This window comes from Lytechinus pictus, chromosome 15 (assembly GCF_037042905.1).
Source record: "Lytechinus pictus isolate F3 Inbred chromosome 15, Lp3.0, whole genome shotgun sequence".
In the NCBI taxonomy this organism is placed as follows: domain Eukaryota; kingdom Metazoa; phylum Echinodermata; class Echinoidea; order Temnopleuroida; family Toxopneustidae; genus Lytechinus; species Lytechinus pictus.
Genome location: NC_087259.1, coordinates 19,988,861 through 20,009,653, shown reverse-complemented (window position 1 = coordinate 20,009,653; position 20,793 = coordinate 19,988,861). Strand labels below are relative to the sequence as shown.

At 36.6% G+C, this 20,793-nt stretch overlaps 1 long non-coding RNA gene across 2 annotated transcripts; it reads right to left on the bottom strand.

Annotated features, from left to right (window-relative positions):
• Positions 1–9,635: 9,635 nt before the first annotated feature.
• LOC135156841 (uncharacterized) lies at positions 9,636–20,339 on the bottom strand. Of its 2 annotated transcripts, none has more exons than XR_010295890.1 (3): positions 19,097–20,339; positions 10,822–10,995; positions 9,636–9,687 (listed from the first exon to the last, which is right to left on the bottom strand). It is a non-coding gene; the product is annotated as an uncharacterized LOC135156841 (long non-coding RNA). The 2 variants fall into 2 exon arrangements; XR_010295891.1 differs by having other exon boundaries at positions 20,140–20,339.
• Positions 20,340–20,793: the final 454 nt, after the last annotated feature.

The following is a 20,793-nucleotide window of genomic DNA, read 5'->3' as shown; positions in this document are numbered from 1 at the left end:
ACGCAATAAAAAAAAAATAAAATGCGTTATGTCTCTCAAAGGGGGGGGGGGGGCAGGGGCCAGATGTCCCCCCCCCCCCGAACCGTCACTGCTCACAATGTCAATACCAACTCCTCCATGATTGCCGTCGCCTCACAAACATTCGGACACCTCATTTTCCAACCCATTTTGGGGGGCCACCAGTGCTACATTTTACATCAATGGCAATTGCTTTCCATTTAGATTCGTTACCGATAATTCAACGCAATAGATCAACCTCTTGAAAACCCTTTTTGAATGAGATACAAAATGGGGGTGAAGGCAGTTGCTTTTAATTCTTGTTGACACCATTAAACATCGTCTCTCACACGGTATGATTTTTTGATATACAATGAGCAACATCCTGCACTCGCTGATGCTGCTCACACTGGTATTGCCATTGTTGCACGAGTAGTGTGAGATATGCGTCATCGCCGCTGTGAACTGTTGCTTAACATCTCAATGAATAGCAGGAATAAAACAGTGGCAACAGTACGAATAAAATATGTCTACAACCACTAAAAACAACAATTGTTGTTAACACTTAACATAATATTAATACTTGCAAATAACATATACTATTTTGACCTCTGTGATATAATATTTTATTTTGTAATTTCCTTTCTTTTTTAAAAAATCTCCCTTTTTTCTTGGTCCTGAAAATTTAGGGGGGCCATGGCCCCAAGCCCTCTGTCTGAACGCCAGTGAAATGCAGCATGCAGCTGCCAAACCTGAGAAAATTGAGGGGCATTTAAATAATTGTTTGACCCCCCAAAAGTTCAGCCACTACACTCTAAAAAAAATCCCAATATTGGGTAAAACGGGGAACATACATGTTTCTTGGGTTAAACAGATATCAAATATTTTGTAAATTTTAGGCAATGTTCCGTTGAAATATACACTTAAAACATGCATTTTGCCCAATATTTGGGAAAATGACCCAGCAAACATGCATGTTCCCATTTTACCAATATATTGGCGAATTTTTTACTTGAAGTTTTTAGAGTGTATGATCGACTAACCTAGACTGAAATGTTTCGTATAGGTAATTGCACCACCTTGGCGTTTATCAGCAAATAGTTGTTCTGACGAATTCCAAGGGGAGTTACCATAAACAGAAACAGAAAAATGGTTGTCATAATTTTAAATTGTTTGACACTTTTTGTTTACAGCTAGGTACTGACGTATTTGTTCACAAAAAGGATTACTAAATAAATACTTTCAGAGCATCTGCATCTTATGGTGTCTGTACGCGAACCCAGAGCCCCAAAACCATAAACACATCGACTATTTAATGGTCTAATTACTCATGATGGGTCATTAAGTGTGATCGATAGTCCAGTGTATTTGGTATGTCGGTTTGTCCAACCGGGTGGCAAACGATACGCATTTTGAAAATGTATTCCCATACGTGTTGTTTAGTGTCAGATGAAGTTGATTGCCGATTCGTTTGTGTCAAAACAATCTTTACCGTGTATTGGGTACACCAGTCAGCCTCTCTCTCGATCTGCCTTAGATCCCCTTTTCATGTTCACTTCATAACTAGCCCTATTTATTTACTCCTTTTCGTTTTAATTAAAAACACATTTACTACTTACAAACTTAGTTTGACATCACATGACAAAAATTTAGAACTAATGCCCAAATCTTACGCAATAAAAATAAAATAAAGAGGTTGTAAATGACAAATTGGTGAAATGAAAGATTTAGGGACATATATTCTTGAAACTATCAGAAAAAAAAATGAATGTCATAACTTCTTGTTCGACTTCTTTTAAACTGTCACGGGCACCATATAGTTTTCGTTCTAATCTTTCCTCATTTTGTTGTATCACCATGCTCACCAAGATCATGAAGATTGGAAGCACCCCCTTTAAGATGGACGGAACAAGTAGTACACTGCAGATAAACAAATTACCTGTACATGTTAAATTCATCAGGACTTGACCAAAATGATAGCAGAAGCAATAGGGAACATCTCAAAGCTCCCGAACCCCTAACAACCATTTATTTTCACATCAAGGGGTCACTGGGGATGATTAAGTTCCCACAGGGGTTATCAACCAAACTTCATGTTCATATTCTGGGGATGTCATTTTTTTAAAGGCACGTCCCTCCCTAGATTGTTCTTTTCTTAATCACGGTGACTGAAAAATACACATCCCTTAAGTAGTTATGAAGTATAGCTATAAACACAGTTAATTTTCCTGTACGTGTGTTGCCAGATCTACATTTGGCTTTATGTAAATGAAATTTTGTAGTAATACGTTATCAGTATGAAAGTTGACAGAGAGATATATATGAGCCTTGGTTAAAATGGATTAAGGTTTGAATGCTTGCCCTTCGAATCTCACCCTGGACCCTATCACGCTTACTCGAGATTGGTTGACTGAATGGCAGGTCCACACTGCGAGAATGGATCATAAACTGGGTGCCACACCCTTACTGCCCCTCCCCGTGGGTGACGCCCTTTGCAATGCCGTCAAGATGGTAAAGCAGTTACCCAAGCTCTAGCTCGAAGACGATTATGAACCCTGACAGACCATAATGACCCATCTTCCCATGCGGGCCAACCAGGTTTGGTTGCATATAGAGAATGACATAAGAATTTCCGAAGAAGAATAGACAGAATGGATGGGGACCAGGTGACCTTGATGCTTGACCTCTAGCCTACCGTTTACCCCCCCCCCCCCCCCCCAGCATCATCTTAAAGACTTTGAGGACAATGCATAAAATGCATGGTGAATGTGGATTTTGCAACAGCTACACTGACAGCACCGACTCCAGACCGATAAAACATATACTACGTGATTCCAAGGACATACCATCGGTCTGTTTAAAGTCAGTTTTATCGGTGTGACTGTAACCTTAAGAAAACGTACCCAGTGAGATGTCCTGATCTTAAATTTGCCCGTTTTTTCCTTATCACCCATCTTCCCGGCTAAATTCTTCATCCTCATCGGTATCTTATCGTTGCTCTCTATAATCTCGTTAAATCTTTTTTTTTTCTTTTGGGGGGGGGGAATGAATAAATACGATTTTGAATTCATGGACATAACCAGAAATTTTGAAAACTTACATTTTTTTAAATGAGAATGTTCACGTAATTCACCCAAAGTGTTAACGAAATCCTTCAATTTCATTTTCGAAAGTGCAAAAATCACCCAAATGACAAGCTCGGTCGCTTCGCTCCCTCGCTTTTGAGTTTCTTCGAAAATATTTACAGGTCCTGCTCCCCGGAAAAAAATCATGCGTACGGCCTTGTTTGAATTTCACTTCTTGCAAATTTATTTTTATCCTCTTATATTCATGAAAATAACTTGGGACCTGTACTAAATTGTTTTAGTAAAGGGGATATTTTATTTATCGATTTTATGAAAAAATAAAGATGTGCATGAACTTTCATTCAATATATTTTGTATAAAAATATCAACGCAATCATTCAACCAATAAATTTAAAGTAAATAAGCAAGAATATTCTAAGATTCTAAGTTTTAGTTAGAATTCGTGAAAACTATTCAGATCGGACGACCGACCCTTTTTCAGGTGAAGAAAACCATTTAAACATTACTCTTCAATACTCGATAAATGATATATCCTCAAGTTCATCTACACTAAACAGGCGAGTGGTGTCAATATTTCGTTCCGCTTTCTATGGCACGATGAACAAGGTCAAAGGTCGTACGATATCGGAATAAGTGTCGAAAGTAGCTTTAAAAGTAATAGCTGCGTTGATCAAAATTGAATAATCACAAAGACAGATTGGACAGCGTGTTGACAGCCCATAGCATTGCTCTACGCACCTTGGCCCGTTATCACTGCTAGCAGAAAACAAAAATGAAGAATTTATTTTGTTTGGCTCCTTTTGATATATATTTTGCTGATGCAATATAAAAAAGAGCAGAATAGGAGTTTTTTTCTCCTTTGATGACGAAATGTGATAATGTCCTTATCTTGTAATTATGATTATGCCTTCGTAATAAAAAAAACTCATTATTCACATCGATCGCTTTACTCGCTCGCATATTTCAGTAATAGTGGAACATACGCAATAGTAAACTCCTCATTTTTTCTCGCCATAAATCCTCTGCTGCAACTGAGTTTCAGGTTTATGTTAGAAAACTTATAAATATTTGTCACTAAAAATCTGTATATTTTCTTCAAATACACAGAATCAATTGAAAAATTATGATAAACATAAAGACAAGACTGTAAATGTGACTGAAAGGGGGTTGGAATAATTGTAATTCTTAGATCATGCAGGTAGATGAAGCAGTGGAAACGTGCTGTCGATTGCACTTTTGACACTTTTTCTTTCCAAATCTTTGTAAGACAAAAACTTACCAATAGGTCAAAGGAGGTTAGTAAATATGTCGTCATAAGTTCTATTTCCAGATGTGTCGAAATCGCTCAATAGGAAATTCGAATAATTCGATTTGTTTTATCGGCATCAGATAAATCGCGACACTTAGAATGTACGCACTGTATATCTTATCGTATCCAGGGGATTTATCGCTTTCATTAATATGAATTTCGTCGCCTTGCTTCGAGATAGTTTCGAGATATATGTATAATCACAATGACAGAAATAATATAAAAAATTAATCTTAAGAATGTCGTAATTGTCTGAAGCTGTGATGAAGCCAGAAGGCGATATGCCACATGCAGTCCGCTTTTACTTATGCTAAGATCGCCATTATGATAAATAACACAAGTTAGCAATTGTTTGAAAAAGTAACCCCTCTATGCAATACCTTGCTTATTCAAAATGAGCTCGTACTCGTTCTAAATTCATGAATATGATCATCCATTCGTTCCATAAGTTCTCCATGTTCAAACCAAATAATTGCGGACTTTATCTTGGGAGTATTCTGGATTGCTGACTTATAAATCGATAGGCATATGATCTTATTAATTTTCTACCCCCCCAAAAAAAAATTACAACCACACTTTATTTCCAAAATGAGCATAATATGTCCTTTCAATGTGTTCTGTAAGAATGCAGTGTGTGACCGTTGGTAACAATAGTGATGTTGGGTTTACCTTTAACATGTTTCACAATGCATTGACATCAATCTTGTTGATTGGTCTAGACGGGAAGACATGATTTTTTCTTTTTACACTTCATGCGAGGATAAAAAGACATTTATTTTCACATTCTGTCGATTTTATCCTAATATGGTGAATAATGAGGCAGCATGCGCCAGATCCTTCAATTAATAGAAAGAAGAAAAAAAAAACAAAGCAGGATATAGTGGAGTGCCTAGGCGCTTGCTACGAGGAGATTCTTAATGCCGCCCATTGAGCATGTTGAACACCCTTCTTAAACAAGTTAAAGGAGAATGAAGCCCTTGAAACCAGATGAATTCATATAAAAGAGCAAAATAAAAGTTTGATGAAAATTGAATGAATAATTAGTAAGTTAAGTAAATTATGAACACTTGAATAATGAAATCATTAGGTAGATCTTCCTAATTGGCAATGCGACCAAAATATGTGATGTACACACGTACAACACCCCCTCCCGCAATTATTTCACTTAAATCTTCTCTTTATCTGTTTATGTTTATGTCTCTATCTGTAAATTCAAAGATCAGTGATTTACTATTTTTATTATTTTATTTTTAATAACCAAAGTATACGCAATAATAAGCAACCATGAATACATATGATATGAAGCGTAAAATCGATATGAAGCCAATAAGCAATTCAGAATGTCCTGACTTTGACCTCAACGTGACTGTTCCATCGACAAGCCAAGAACCGGGTCAGGTAAAAGCCATCCATGATGACCTTAGCATCGAGATGTCTTAATCAATTCCCAAGGTCATTTTAAACACGCCATCCATATGGTTGGGATTGGTGTATCTTCTGATACGTTGATCTTTTAATCCGAGTGCGTCCCCGGAAGGAATCCGAGTGCGTCCCCAGAAGGAATCCTAGTGCGTCCTCAGAAAGAAGTCAATCCATGCCATCCTTAAAAGGAGAGCGCCATCCGTTAAAATTTTGAAAGGTGAAAATAGTCATTGCTTGTATGAGCACCAACGTTACAATAATGCGCATGTATTCCCTATGAATAATAGTGATAGCAGCAGCTTACAGGTAACCAATAACTGAGAAAAGTGGCGTATAATGAGACAAAAATAATATAAGGGGTTAGACATGGCAGGTGGAGCAAAAGTTATAAAAATATGCGAGCATAACTTCTGACATTTTTTAATACAAAAATCGAATTTTTGGATAGATTTCGTCCGACTTTTTTCCCATTCCTACTGTTTCCTCTCCTCCTTTTTCTCTCTTGGTCATGTAACATTTTGGGGCATGACCCCCAAACCCCTCCATCCGTACATCATGGTTGAGTGGTGTAATAGCCTTGTGATTTATGGAGGGCCCTGCTTTAAAATCAAGATGCACTCAAGTAGTAGTGATGTAAAAGTATTCAGTAATTAATCTCAATCTTAATGGAAGAGAATAATTCTACGAATGCATTATAGAAATAGTTGCAGATATGGTTGCAGCTTATGGTCGTATAAATTCAAAACTAATCACCCACTTATCTCAGATCCATTCTTCTTCCCTTTCATTCTTGATCCCAACCGTTGAATCGAGTTGGTGATGATGGTAGTGACATCTGGAACTGTGCCACAGTCAGACGGCCACGCCTGTGAAACCGACTCCAGAAAGATCAAATCTATTGCACGTGCATTTGAATCAGTCATTTTGGAGGCGGTTTCACTGGTGTGATTGTTGCATAAAGGTGATACGATACAAAAGCTTTGAAAAGGAGTAGGCTACCTGGAAGACATTCTGAAAGTGAGTGTTACGCGACTCGGATCGGGGTGAAAAGATTCGTGAAGTATGCAGCCATCACTCCAAAATAGATGCTTCTCAAAAGTCGATGATACTTGAGAGTTAAACGATTAGAGAAGAACGGGTCGCTTTCAACATCTGCGTGCCTCCTGTAGGACATAATTATTCCTACTATGTTAATTGAAATATAATCTCAAGAGGATTTTGTATGCTATTACAAAAGAAATATTGAGGATTATGAATTAAGGTAGACAAACGCGTATTCCTTTTATCGTATTTCCTTTCTTATTCATTTTCTCCTTCAAAGACATTTAGTATGTTGAGACATATACTTTAGAGATATATGCCTGTAAAACATCTGCAAGTAAAAAAAAAGTCATCCCTTTACTTTTAAACGGGTGAGCGATCTCACAATCCCTGAAAACAAAAATATTGATATATTTGCTTTATAATCCTATTGAAAAACGGCATATTCTCTCTTCTGTGCTATTTTGAAAACAGATAAAATATTGCCTGGATCAACCGACCAATGACCACACTGGTCAATACAACTTAACGCTAAATTAGTTGGTAAATGAAGGTTATACTGTATATTGTCTAAAAAATAATAGGTCATCCTATTGATTTGTTTCTCACTCTTTTCATTTACTTGGCATGCTTGGTACAGTTTAATGAGGGGTATATGTGGTCAGAACAGATTGAATAGATTCTTAATTTGAAAATTATTTTGATACAGAGATGCGCAGATAAAGAAGAACAAGGCGTTACAAACACTTTGTAATGACAAATCGGAAGGGGGGGGGGGATAAAAACACAGATAGATATGTGAAAATAAACAGATAGATAGAACGAAAGCTAGATAGATAGATTATCAAAAAGGTACATAGATTACATATAGATTATCACTAAATAAATATACAGTAGATAGATAGATATATAGATAGATGAATAAATAGAGAATGAGATAATGAATATTTTTTATGCAAGTTTGGTAATGGGCAAACTAAAGAAGAAAGGAAAGGGATAAAAACGGGGAACTGCAAACGATTGGAAAAAATTAAGGAAGATTTAAAAAAAAAATTGACCGCAAATAACCCTGCCACAAATCCCGTCCCAGGCGACAGCAGCTTGCAAAATTTAATTTAACCCGTCAATTAAAAAAAAAACATCACAAAAGGATCGAAGGTAATTCATCCCATTCAGACAATAATATTATCTGTCTCCACCTGGGTTCTCTTGCGCATGAAATTCAAATTTCTTCCTCATAAATCATCATGCGCTCATTTAAAAACACACAATTCTTTATTTACAGGTTTCTCTTTTTCGAACGATTTTTTTAATTCAAAAGGATCATGTTGTCATCTCTAGAGTTATTAATATTCATCAAGGTGTCTCTTCGCTTCTGCCATGTCTGCGGAGACAGTGCCTTTTAACTAACATGTATTTTGTTGAAATGGTTAGTTGGATAGATAATGAAGATCCAGCTATGCGCAAAAGTGTGACAAATTGAATCTGACAGGAAATGATAGATTCTTTTGTGAATGAAAATTGGATGGTAGAATCACAAAGAAAGAGAAAGATAGCATTGAAGAGAATGATATTAAAACGATTACAAACGGATTCAAAAGGTATTGTTGATTATCCAAACTCACACCAAGTTCAATAAATGTGACGAGTTTATAGACTCTTCTCTATTGCAAGTTGCAACTGTATCAAAAATGAAACACTATACTATAGTTGTTTTCCTAAATACATTATCCCTCAGTCTCATCAAAACAGTTCGTTGTCTACTCGGGTGCCTTTCATTACAATAAATTTGATTTATTTCCAAATGAAATATTTTTATAATTCGAATAAAAGAAAAAAATAGTGAGATAAGTGACATTATTGACTCTCTATTCGCCTATCACTGTATTGTGCATTAACTGTTTTGTGTTGAACATGCGAACGTTTAAAACATGTAATAAATTTCATATTTTACACCACATTTTTATGACATTTTTGGGGATGGGATTTTTCTTTAAAAAACTGTTGATTATTAAGATAATCCTCTATCCTTTTGACAGAGTTACTCTCAGCCGAATATCCCTATTATCGAATTATTCATGCACTTATGATTTTCACTCAATATCCACACGTTTACAAGGGGAAGTTATTATCAGGATAGGTGTCAAAAAGTTTCCAGCTTAATTATTTGCCCACCCTCCACAAATCATTCCATTTTTAAACGACCTCTCGAGCAAGAAATTGGTCAAGGACTCGTGAGAGATTACACCCTTCGAACTTGTCAAAGATCACACCTCGCCTTTGATGCCGAACTTGGTGTTAAATATTTCAACTTTAGTTTTTTTTTAAGACGTCTGAAGAACAACAAACAGCCGACAGCGGCAGGACAGTCTAGGGTAAAAATGTTCGCATAAAGGATGTTAAAGAACTTCATATTTAAGCATGTCTGGTGCGAAATCAAATATTTACTCAACTTCTCAGGCATGTCAGGAATCTGGCAGTTTTTCCCTTGAACCGCGATCTTTTCTTATCGTATATAGTTTAGTGACAAAGGTGTATTTTGGTTAAAATCGGTTGATTAACATTTCTTTCTTTTGAAGAATTGAGGTTCAGAAGTATGTTTTAAAATCCGATTTTGAACTTGTGAACCTATGATAGTCCTGTATACTGCAGGCTTCATCCCTCTCACCCTCTCCCCGCCTCCGCTCTACCCCCCCCCCTCTCTCTCTACCATCCCTTTCATTTTGTGTATAGTATTTACCATGTCGTGAATAACAGGTTAGATTGAAGATACAACTTACCGATTTCTTCTATTTCTGTTGATGTTGATTCCTTCGTAGCATTATTCAAAACCTATTTAAAAAAGAAGGGGAAGGTAAATAAACAAATTGATATTAAAAGATCAATTCCAGCGATTAAATAAAAAAGGAATGCATTTGGAAATTGTATTCAACTTGATTGTTTGTGTGGAGGATTTGCCTGTCTACGAAGGATAAATAAGCGAATTTAATCCGAGGATGATTTATTTGAGGGCCCATCACAAATAATACTCTTTTGCGAATCATATTCTATGGGATTTGTTTGGATAACGAATTGATATTTGTATGTAGGTCATTTTTTATTTCTATAGCGAAATACCAGAACACTGATACGTGTAATGGCGAGAAGTCGGTAAGGAAAATAAATTATTTGCATCAATAAATCTGTTTTGAGAGTTCAAAAGTTGGCATGGATTAGATATCAAGGTTTATTGATCAAACACAGAGATAAAAATATGATTCTATTATTCTTTGTAATGAATTATAATATAATACCCATATTCATCTGGTGAATACAAGCCTCTCTTTGACCAAAATCATGGGAATAGCAGAGAATTATGAAAATATATCATATGTCTGATACATGTCATCTTTTCTTGAATAAGTTTTAAGTAAATTACAGGTTGATGATATTCAAATCATTATAGCATGGGGATACTAATGATTACACGAATATTCCAGAGATTATGAGAATGAATGAACGAAATAATTTAATAAGATAACAAAATTAGGAACAAAAGATAATTAGATAAATTAATGAATCAATAAATAATTATTGAACTAAAATAAATAAATAAATAAATGAAAAAAATAAATAAATATATACAAATGGATGAATAAGTAGATAAAGAAATCAATGAATGAATAAATACATACATAAATAAATTAAAATGAGTGAATAATAAATGAAATTCAAATAAATGAACAAGTAAATGCATACTGAATATTTGAATTGCCCTAGAGTCTACTAGTATACGACATGCGCAGATCGTCCCTATTTGGCAACGGGTTGCTCATGTATGTTTTGAAATAAAGAGTCAACTCAAGTCCTTTTAAGAGTGGTTACCTTTCTTGGTAAACTTTCTGCACCCCCCCCCCCCCCCCATTCTGAAACCCCGTCTCCGCCCATTATCATGCATGATACAGAATATATTTGAATATTAATCACCTCTAATATCTCCTTTGTCCTCGAAGCAGAGGCTGATAATCCGTAGCATAAACACAGGAGGAGAATGATGGAGAACACGAGAGAAGACTTAGGACTGGTTGCCATGGTAACGGGATGATTTAACTTCGACGAGGATGGTTAGCTTTCCAGTGACATGATGATGGTGTTGATTATCTAGTTTGGAGGGAAAGGGAATGGTTTAAGTTTGATTGACAACCATACGAATAATGATAAAATGTACGTCGAATGGAGAATGTATATCACGGGTTCACTTTATGGAAGGGTATGGCCAGTCTGCTGTGCGAATCCTTCACTCGAATTAAATGGTCTGAATATGCAGCCTAAGGTCCCTTTAAATGACCTGCGTACAGAAGGCCCCAAAACTTGTACAGCAAGTTTTATTTGTGGTATAGTCTTGTGTGGAGACCAACTGATTGATCAACTGATTTGTACCGCAAATAGATTGATCACCAACGACCACCGACATATCAACACTTCGAATATTCAGGAAAGGCATCTAGGGGGCTAATGTCAGTCCAGATGATGTTGGTACATAGCAAGAATCGAAAGCTGGGGCCAGTAGGCCGGTATCGTAAATTGTTGATGTTAAGAAAGGAAGCGTTGTGGATCATCATTCATGTACGTGCAAATAATTGTGGCCTATCAAAATTGTATCGTTAGCATTTATCGTATCACACTTCAAGTCAAAACAGTTGCATGATAAGCCCAGACAATCATGACAGAGAATTTCCGCATAAGGTGCATTTTTCTCTTCACGCAAACACATTTTGAAACAAGACCTTAAAAGACCCCAAAAAATTTCACCAGAGGAGAGCATACCTTCACGCATCAAATGAGATTGAACTTGGAAACGTTTTGTTGAGAGTCCCACTGAGGACACGGAATTATAGTATTTACTACTTCAAAAGGAATGTTTTTCCCTTTTCTGCCAATATTTGTATCATATCGATTTTCGCGTGCCTGTCCATCAACTATTTTTGTTTTTCTGGAACGTGCTCGCCAGACAACATATAAATTCCGTAGCATCGAGCTGCCATTCTACACAAATATAGGGAAAATATATAATATTGTATTCTAAAAGTTCTTTTCTTAATAAAGGGTGTGACCATATAGGTCGAGACAGTAGGATGAAACGCAATTGTTGTAGAGACGACAGAGTGATGGGTGTAGCAACTCAAATATTTTTGTCTGTTCCATTGAAAAAGTATCAATATTTAGTAAAGACGTAAATACTCAATGCTGCTCGTAGGCGAAAACAAGCTTCCATACAATACCACAATAGCAATATTTTCATGAATAAAGGCTGAAAAAAATTGTGTAAACAGATAAAAATAGTTTTCTTTCGTGGTACAGTTTCCACATTACGACAAAATAACGCGTCAATCATTTTATTTTATACTGATCTAAAGCAAGCTGCACACAGTGACATTATGTTGAAAGATTGAGGATGTTAGGTTATGTATATGAACTATTTTAATATTGACGATTTACAGAAGCGAGTTACCCCAAAATACATTGAAATAACTTATTTTATTATACATCAGGTCGCACCGACCAGTTTCTCAATGAAATTTGCCCCAATTCCACTTGTTGCTTAATAATAATGAAAACATAGGCCTACAATTATTCGACAGAGTTTAATTTGGTGCTAAAATTGTAAGGAGGTCTAGCCCTCCCTAGCATACCATAACAAAATATTTCATATTCAAATAAGCAGCAGATAAAGTAACAGTGAAGATAAGCTAATTGCTCATTTCAACATTCACAATTTTGTCGGTAAATTCAAAGGAAATTTGAAACTATTAAGTGTATGATCATATCGCATTCAAAGAAATATCCAGAATCATTAACCTAATATAACGCGACCAAGATACAGCAAAACATTCACATTGTTTGGGAACCCACGAGCATCCATTACAAACTGAAATACGAAACACATTTTCACCTGAAATTGGGTGTCGAATTCGGTGTTAACTCTGATTATCTCATTTCTTATCTGTATTCCTATGCCCTTTCCAATTTATCCGAAATCCGGACGACACACGTGCAACTATTCTTGTGAAAACCGACAGATCTGAGCGTCGATCGTCAACAGAGAGAAAAGTGCATTTACTAGACTCCGCTGGGCCTGCAATTTGAAACGAAATATTCACTTTTAAAAAGTTTTGATTTAGCGTGTTGATTTGTATCTGTCAGCGAGATACCAAGTGCGAATGTTGCTTCTATTATTTCTGTTGTTATCGCTCGTTATGAATGTATTTTTCTTTGTTTCAAGTCTCGGAAATGTGTCCCATAATTCTATTTCTAGTGTTGTCGACTGGTTCCATTTTCTATTTTACATGCTAAAGGCAGTATGTGAATATGGACAGAAATGATATGATACAGGAAAAAAAACAAGTTGATCCTTTTCAACATAATTATTTTCGGCAACAGCAAACATTTTTATACAAACATGTATTCTAAATGGTTTTCCTATTTTAAAATCAATATAATTTATCAATTTAATTTGGAACAGAATAGGTGCAGGTGACCAAGGCGACAGAACATAAAAAATGAGGTAAAAGAGAGGCGAAGAGAGGGAGAGGGGGAGACAGAAAGAATATGAAGAAGGAGATAAGGAGAAGTTGTAGAGAAATGAAACGTCCTTATACAAATTCAATATTTGATGACTGTGGGTCAGATTCGTCTATAATATTTATAGATGATCAAACAAAAATATTATTTTGCTCATCTGATGATGTAATAGGTCCCTGCTCTATTCACATATTTTAAGAAGAATGATTACACATTTTGAAGGCCTTTTAGGTGATTTTTCCGAAAGCCTTCACAATCATTTCTGGGCATAAAATCACTTTATTCGCTAGATGATGGAATCATGATTTCCAACTTCTGACATGACTGAGGTTATTTCGACTGATCAATTTTAAAAATAAATATTTATAGTCAATTATTGACGTCCTTTTGAGTCTGTTCGGGCATATCGCAGAATGAATGGCCTTCTGTCTTTCAACGATGGGTTGATTAGTAGAAGGACTTAACTTTTTACCTGTTCAATTTTTCAATTTTTACTACATCCCGTGAAAAAACCACACGATATTTTTATTAGTGATTAAGATCTGTCAATACAAAGCAACGTCTTTTTCAAAAGACTAAATACAACCATGGTAAAATAATATACAATTAAAAACACACACGGAAACTGGAGGATTTCTCGCAACTGAACAAAAAGAAGAAATTAAATGTGTTTATGAATGTTTCAACTGCTTAGTATTTTTAGACATGGCAACTTGATATTTGCATTAAATGTCCTCGAAGGAATGTTTTGATGTATGTATAACGAAACAAAAATAAACTATGGCGCTTTTTGCGAACAACAATAGCAGCAACAAGAACATCACGAAAAAAACCCACCTCCAAATGGAAAATGTTTAATAAGATTACCCTATAAAACTTTAATGGAGAGCTGAAAGCGGACTCCCACATAAATGATAGTTCATAATTAAAATCCTAAGGGTCACATTTTGAGCACAACGAAAAATATTGTTGCCTTTCTGATACCATCGAATAATAAATTAAGTTTCGATCGATACAAGAATGAAGGATATTTCAATAAGAAGAAATATTTATAAAGAGATTGATTTTTCAAAACGATTATCGCTCATACTCATTGATGTTTGTCGGTGCCTTATCTTATGCCCGTTAGGGGTCGGTGAAATAGTAAAGACAGAATTGGTCAATCCTCTGTTGGTTGCTTGTAAAGTCAACTACAATTTTGGAGCAAAAAATATATAGCCCATTGGTGATTTCAATCACATCAACAAGTTCCGATGTACAGTGTATATATTGCTTTTATTAAACGACTGGTTTATATACAAAGAATGGTTCAAACCAAAGCGAGGCACAGCAGATTGGTCGGTTTTTTTTTGACAGGCGAGAGAAAGGGACGTACTCCCTCCCCCCCCCAAAAAAAAAGAGAGTTAAAAGTGAAATATTCAGTGATGTGTCTATAATAAAGATGTCAAGATGGGCATGTGACCCGTGCGTGAGTCACATATGAGGGGGGGGGGTAGGCAATATTATAGAAGAAAAAGAGGTTGTAACCTCTTAACAGTTTAATCTAACGCAACGGCCAAAGGAGCTACAAAGTTGGATGGCATCAGATGGCTGGCAGGAGCGAGATTTCAGGGCGTGCCCCAGTTTCAGATGGTGGCAGGGGTGTACGTCTTGAAAGGGACCTCCGCATGATTCGTTTCTAGTTCGAATCATAGGCGGAGGAAGCGGGGGACGGGGGGGGGGCGTGTCCCCCCCCCCCTAAATTTGAGGTGGGGGACGATCCCCCTAAAATTTTCGTTGATTACCTTTTGCTTGTCAAAACTTTTTGTCGGCCTCCCCCTATTGGTTGATATAAAACCTTTTTATTTATTTTTTTTTGCTTGTCAAAAAATGTTGGTGGTCCCCCTAAATTTTTTTGACTTCCGCCGCCAATGGTTGGAATGCAATATAATAAAGAAAAACTATTTTGTCTATATACTGTACAAACACCCTTTCTCTACGTTAAAGTTTTAGAAGTGAGGATACATTCTGTTGTTGACCCTCTAAGCGGTTCCAGTCATACTGTCTCTATGGCCTGAGTCATTCATTAAACTGATATTCATTCAACTATTCAAATAATTTTCCGCACGAATAACAACAAAGCAGCGGCTTCATCACTCAACGGTAACAATAGTTCGTGGTTTTGTTTTTGTGTGCACGTGTAATAAGGGGCTAAACAGTTCAACAATGATTTGAGTGACGTCATAAAACCCATATCGGCTGGCATCTTTCACTCTAGATGGGGGGAGGGGGGGGGGGTCAAACTCTCATGGCGTCAAAACGGTGAAAAATTGGCTGCAAATATAAAATAAGATCATGAGGAGAACAGCGAATGACCTCTGAATATACATGTACTTAGAAAAAGAAAAAGAATCCGTTTCTTTTTAAATACTCCTGGTAAAAATGTGATTAAAATCATAATTATGAACTCATAATATTACAGAACACTATTGTCTTGTTGAAAAAATCTAGGGCCCGTAAAACCCGCACTTTCACACCTAATCACATGTTTAAGGGTACACCAAATTATTAGGTATATGCTCTATCGATATTTAAAAAAAATCTGTGACAAAAATAATGAACGAGCCCTCAAAATAATGTCATAAATTATAGCGCTTTTAAAATACATATTTTGTCTCACTTGGCAGTAAACGTCTGCATCAACTGCTTGATAAGAGTTCCTCAGCATGCCTAGTTAACGGAAAACAGCATGCAGTCTGTTTACGACTCCTGAACGAAATTTGTCGTAAAAAGTGCGAAACCGACGCTATTCTGCCTCGATAAGAGTTAATTTGATTATGAACGAAAATTATTTAAAGGAGGATAAACCATCGAAACAGACAAATCAAAGATTGATATCAATTAAAAAAACGTCGGAACAATTGGACAAAACAATCACGTTAACCTTTTCATCAGTGATCTCAACAGTAATTTTCTATTATTTGCTAAATGTTTCTCAAAGTTACATTGATTTGTTTGTTTGCTGTTATATTTTTCACTGAAGTTAACTTAATTGTTCCCAGGGATTCATTCTCCTTCGAAAACAGACTCAAGTATACTCAGACAACCAGACTTATGTAGTTTACAAAGAGCGCTATAAAATTTATTTAAAATATCTAAACCTCGATATTTAAAAAAAATGGTAGAAAGGTGATCATATATCTACTCCCTCTAATCTTATGTTACAGTTACACCAATGAAACCGACTCCAAACCGACCGATGATATGTCATTGGTAATAACGTTATAGATTTTATCGGACTGGAGTCGGTTGCACGGGTGCGACTGTTACATCAGTTCGATTCAAATTCGTGCTTTATTAAAATGTCCAACAACATTGGGCTACCATTGATTGCTTTTTTATTGCAATCAATTTTTCAATAAGTTATTCGGCCTCCACAGGACCGAGATGAACAGGGTTTGCTATTATTTAGATTGTGATTACTCCGTCACTTACTGATACCGCTCAGGTAACTTTTTTTTATTCGCTACTGATCATTCTTATCGTGGTAATTGCAATTGGTTGGCAAATATGCATGTTCCCATGCAGGCAATGGTTGTAACAATATATTATATTGATTTTGAAACTATCAATCATTACATTTCACCAGATCCTCAAATTGGCAATTTAAAATAAAAGTGTCAGATTTTAACCTCTATATTGACAATCCTAAGCACAAATCACATGAAACTGACGTTTCCCTTAAGTCTGACACTAAGGATACTATAATGTCTATCATGTCTGCACGCTTTGTATCAATTTTATAACCTTCAAACGTGGAAATGATTTAATGAAACACGCATTCAGCTCAACATTTATCGTGTTCTAGTTGTTAAATGTTTGTTCTTGAAAAAGAATTGCAATCGTAGTAATGTGAACCGGAATATTGCATGCGTATTGCGAGAAAGAAGTCACCTTTTAAAGACGGGCTAAAAATACATCAGCGATAAAAACACAGACCCGGCCGGGAAACAGCTGTGGTGTAGTTTTACGTGAACTTTAGCAGTTTAGGATTCTTGTGCAATAAAAAGAGCGTTTGTAAAAGCATGGACCTATAGGTCCATGGTAAAAGTGTATGTAATAAGTAACACAGTTTTATGAGTGGTAATGCGTTATAAAAACGTAGGAGTAGAAATCATGCCAAGAATTCACCAAGTTTTGTTGAACGTGAAATGTATATGATGGATAGTTATCCCGAGGGACAGGGGAAGTACCCCCAATATTTAGGATTTAGTGAGTGGTGTTGGCGTGATGCCCCTCCCCAAAAGGGAGATCAACTTTTTTTAATTTTCCTTTTATTTTTAGTTGGCCGTGAAACTTTGGGGTCAGGGAGGAGGGGGCAAGGGCACATGGTCCCCCATCTGTACGCCAGTATATTTAGTATAGCAGCCGAATGGAGTGGGTAGAACCCCCCCCCCTTCCCGTGAGAAAATATAAAGAAGTCGCATCCCTGCATGTACATGTACGTAATAATTCATTCCCTCAAAACAGGTACCTGGATAACATATACAGCCTGTAAACATGGTAAAGTGCAGGAGAAACACACACACAAAAATATATCCTTGCTGACACAAAAATCAGTGTAACTGATCGCATCGTGGCATCATCTTGTGACAGAGCATAGTCGAGTTACTTTAATAGTTTAATGTAAAACAAAAAATACATTTTGGTGTCAGTACAAAGAATAAAATCATTAAGATTTGTTTCAAAAGTGCAAAAAACAAGATAAAAAAATATCTAACTATGCTTGACCTTAGCTCATTTTAGCAATTACCAGCATGGGTTAAACGAACTAATCGAGTAATTCTCTGTTAGCACCCTGAATAGTCATCCATTTTCGCATCGATCTTTAAAAGAATCCTCACAAAAATCAGGAAAATAGAAACCCCTAGATATCTAATTTATAGCGATATCAATTATCGACCTGTCGGGAAAGCAAGCCGGTTGCCGATTGGGATGAGGGTTGTTTCAATTAAACAATCGAACAAAGGCGTCATCATCATCTATCAGTGTTATCTCCAACAGAATAATGACGATTGGGGATCTGTTGACTGGCTTCTGTATGTCCCTAATTACCACACCACAGGTAATTAATTATTTTAGGTACACATTGCAGAACCATGTAAAATAAAAATGGTAAATCAACATGAATGCTCTTCGTATTGTTCTGTTTGAGAAGGATGATGTAATAAAGGATCCGTGTGAGGCCAATACGTTTGGCACTTGCAATGGTTGCGTTTCTGCGGTTTATCTTTCATATCAGAGAATCTGCTCTTTACATTCGTCATACAATAAAATTTGCATAATTATACCTGACCAATGCTGAACAAGCTAGGTTTTTAGTTTACTTTCTCCACAGTTCCTCCATACTTTTCCTTCATTTATACATGCCAATAGGCCCTAGACCACATTGTGACGGGTTTTCATCGTATGATTTCATAATAACTATAAAATCCATTAAATACTGTTATCTTATCTTCCAATATCGCTTTATTTTACATTATGTGCACACAATATAATTTGGTGATGATTATTATTATTATCGTCAGGATTTCCTCCAGTGGTGATTTAACATGTTTAGGGAAAAGTATTTCGAAGTATTTTGATATGATAGTCTTCGTGGCACTTGAGACAGAATATAAATATACTTGAAAATACTTACAATCCTAAAATCCAGGTCAGCTCTTCCTTTTAAGCGTGGGCACTTATATCCAAAACGATAAATCAATTCCACAACTATATGAAGAGCAAATGAACACAGAATCCTGGAAACGATGTAAAGCTCAAACCCTCGGATCAACAAAATATGTTATTTACCATTCATGTCCATAATGAAGCCTTGATACAAATTTTTATCGATACACAACATATGACCAATGTAGCCACAGTTACAACTAAAGGCGTCGGAGCTCTAAAACCGAATTAACAAGACGAATTACCACGTTGAAACTCGTCCAAACAGTAAAAATCGATCCGAACCTTAACAAATTCGAAAAAAAACTTTGTACACACCGCTTGGGGAAACAGGTATAGGGAACAGGTAGGCGGGGCTGATATTAGCAAAGAGGATCCGGAGCAGGAGCCACCAACGATGTTACCCGAGTACCTGTTGAGTTCCGTTTAACCCCCCTCTTCAAAGATGCTTAACCCTAAGATATAGGGTCGGTGAACTATAAACATACCAACCAGGTATCACATGAGCTGAGACATCACTTACATATGTTACCAAGATGCGATTGGATGATCGTGCCAAGTAATCTCGGTTATTGCACTTTCCGAAACCGAACTACGAGTTAAAAGTTATGGTATTTTTCATGACGTGGTTTGTGTAAGCTTGATTTATCGAAGAAATTACAATAATTCTTATCATAGCAGCGTAGACCTGGTGAAATATGCCAGGTATTAGCGATCTAGCATTTAAATTGACAGTATAACCTATAAGTCACATCACTCGTTTAATCCAAGTCTTGATGTACTGCAATGGAAAATGATAAGGAGAAAAGGAGAACAGTCGATGGAATATCATTCAAGCCGTATATACATTATGTGTTGATACATTGATTTGATCCAATAATAGTTGTATAACACATTTGCAAAATTTGTTGATTCCAGTTCGAACAATATCAAAATAATCCACACGATGCACTCTGATTCATCTGTTAATAGCTCTATGATTAAAGAGATGTATGAAAAGCAATATAGCACCTGGCCGATCTCGGCGTTGTCTGTCCAAAAGATCTCGTCAAAGTTATGACTTAATACCTCGAAATTATTCCTTTATTGGGAATGTTATACACTATCATCAAGTTGAACGAGTTGCCAAGATCTTTCTGCGGTAGACATGTAACTGATGCGTGTTATGGTGCTGAGTCGAGCACGCGCAGAAAGTGCGAGCAAGTCGGAAGAACTTGTCAATCACTTGACGCCGAACGCTGCGGATGAGAGCGGGAGAGAAAGCAGACGATATGGAGCAAAAAAAAAAGTTTGTGGCTCGCATCGCACGGCAGTGAATTGACGAGCATGCGCAGTGAGCTCAGACTCACGCAGCATCGCGACTGGCCGAATCTTGGAAAGACCCAAGGTCATTATTGGAGATTGAACCAATGAATGAACTTGCGTGATAAAGCCGGGTTGACCTCTTGGCCAAAGAGCGTATGCCAAGATCTTGGGAAGAATTTCCTCCCAAATTATTGGCCTCTAATTCAATCATTTTCAAACCACTCCACCTCTCCCGTCGCTTGTAGTGTCCCCTTCATATTCTGTTCGTAACCCTTCTCACATTCGTCCTCGAATATTTTGTGTAACCCTGATCCATTTTCATTTCGCCCTCTCCCCCCCCCCCCTTCTCGTTCGAATTCT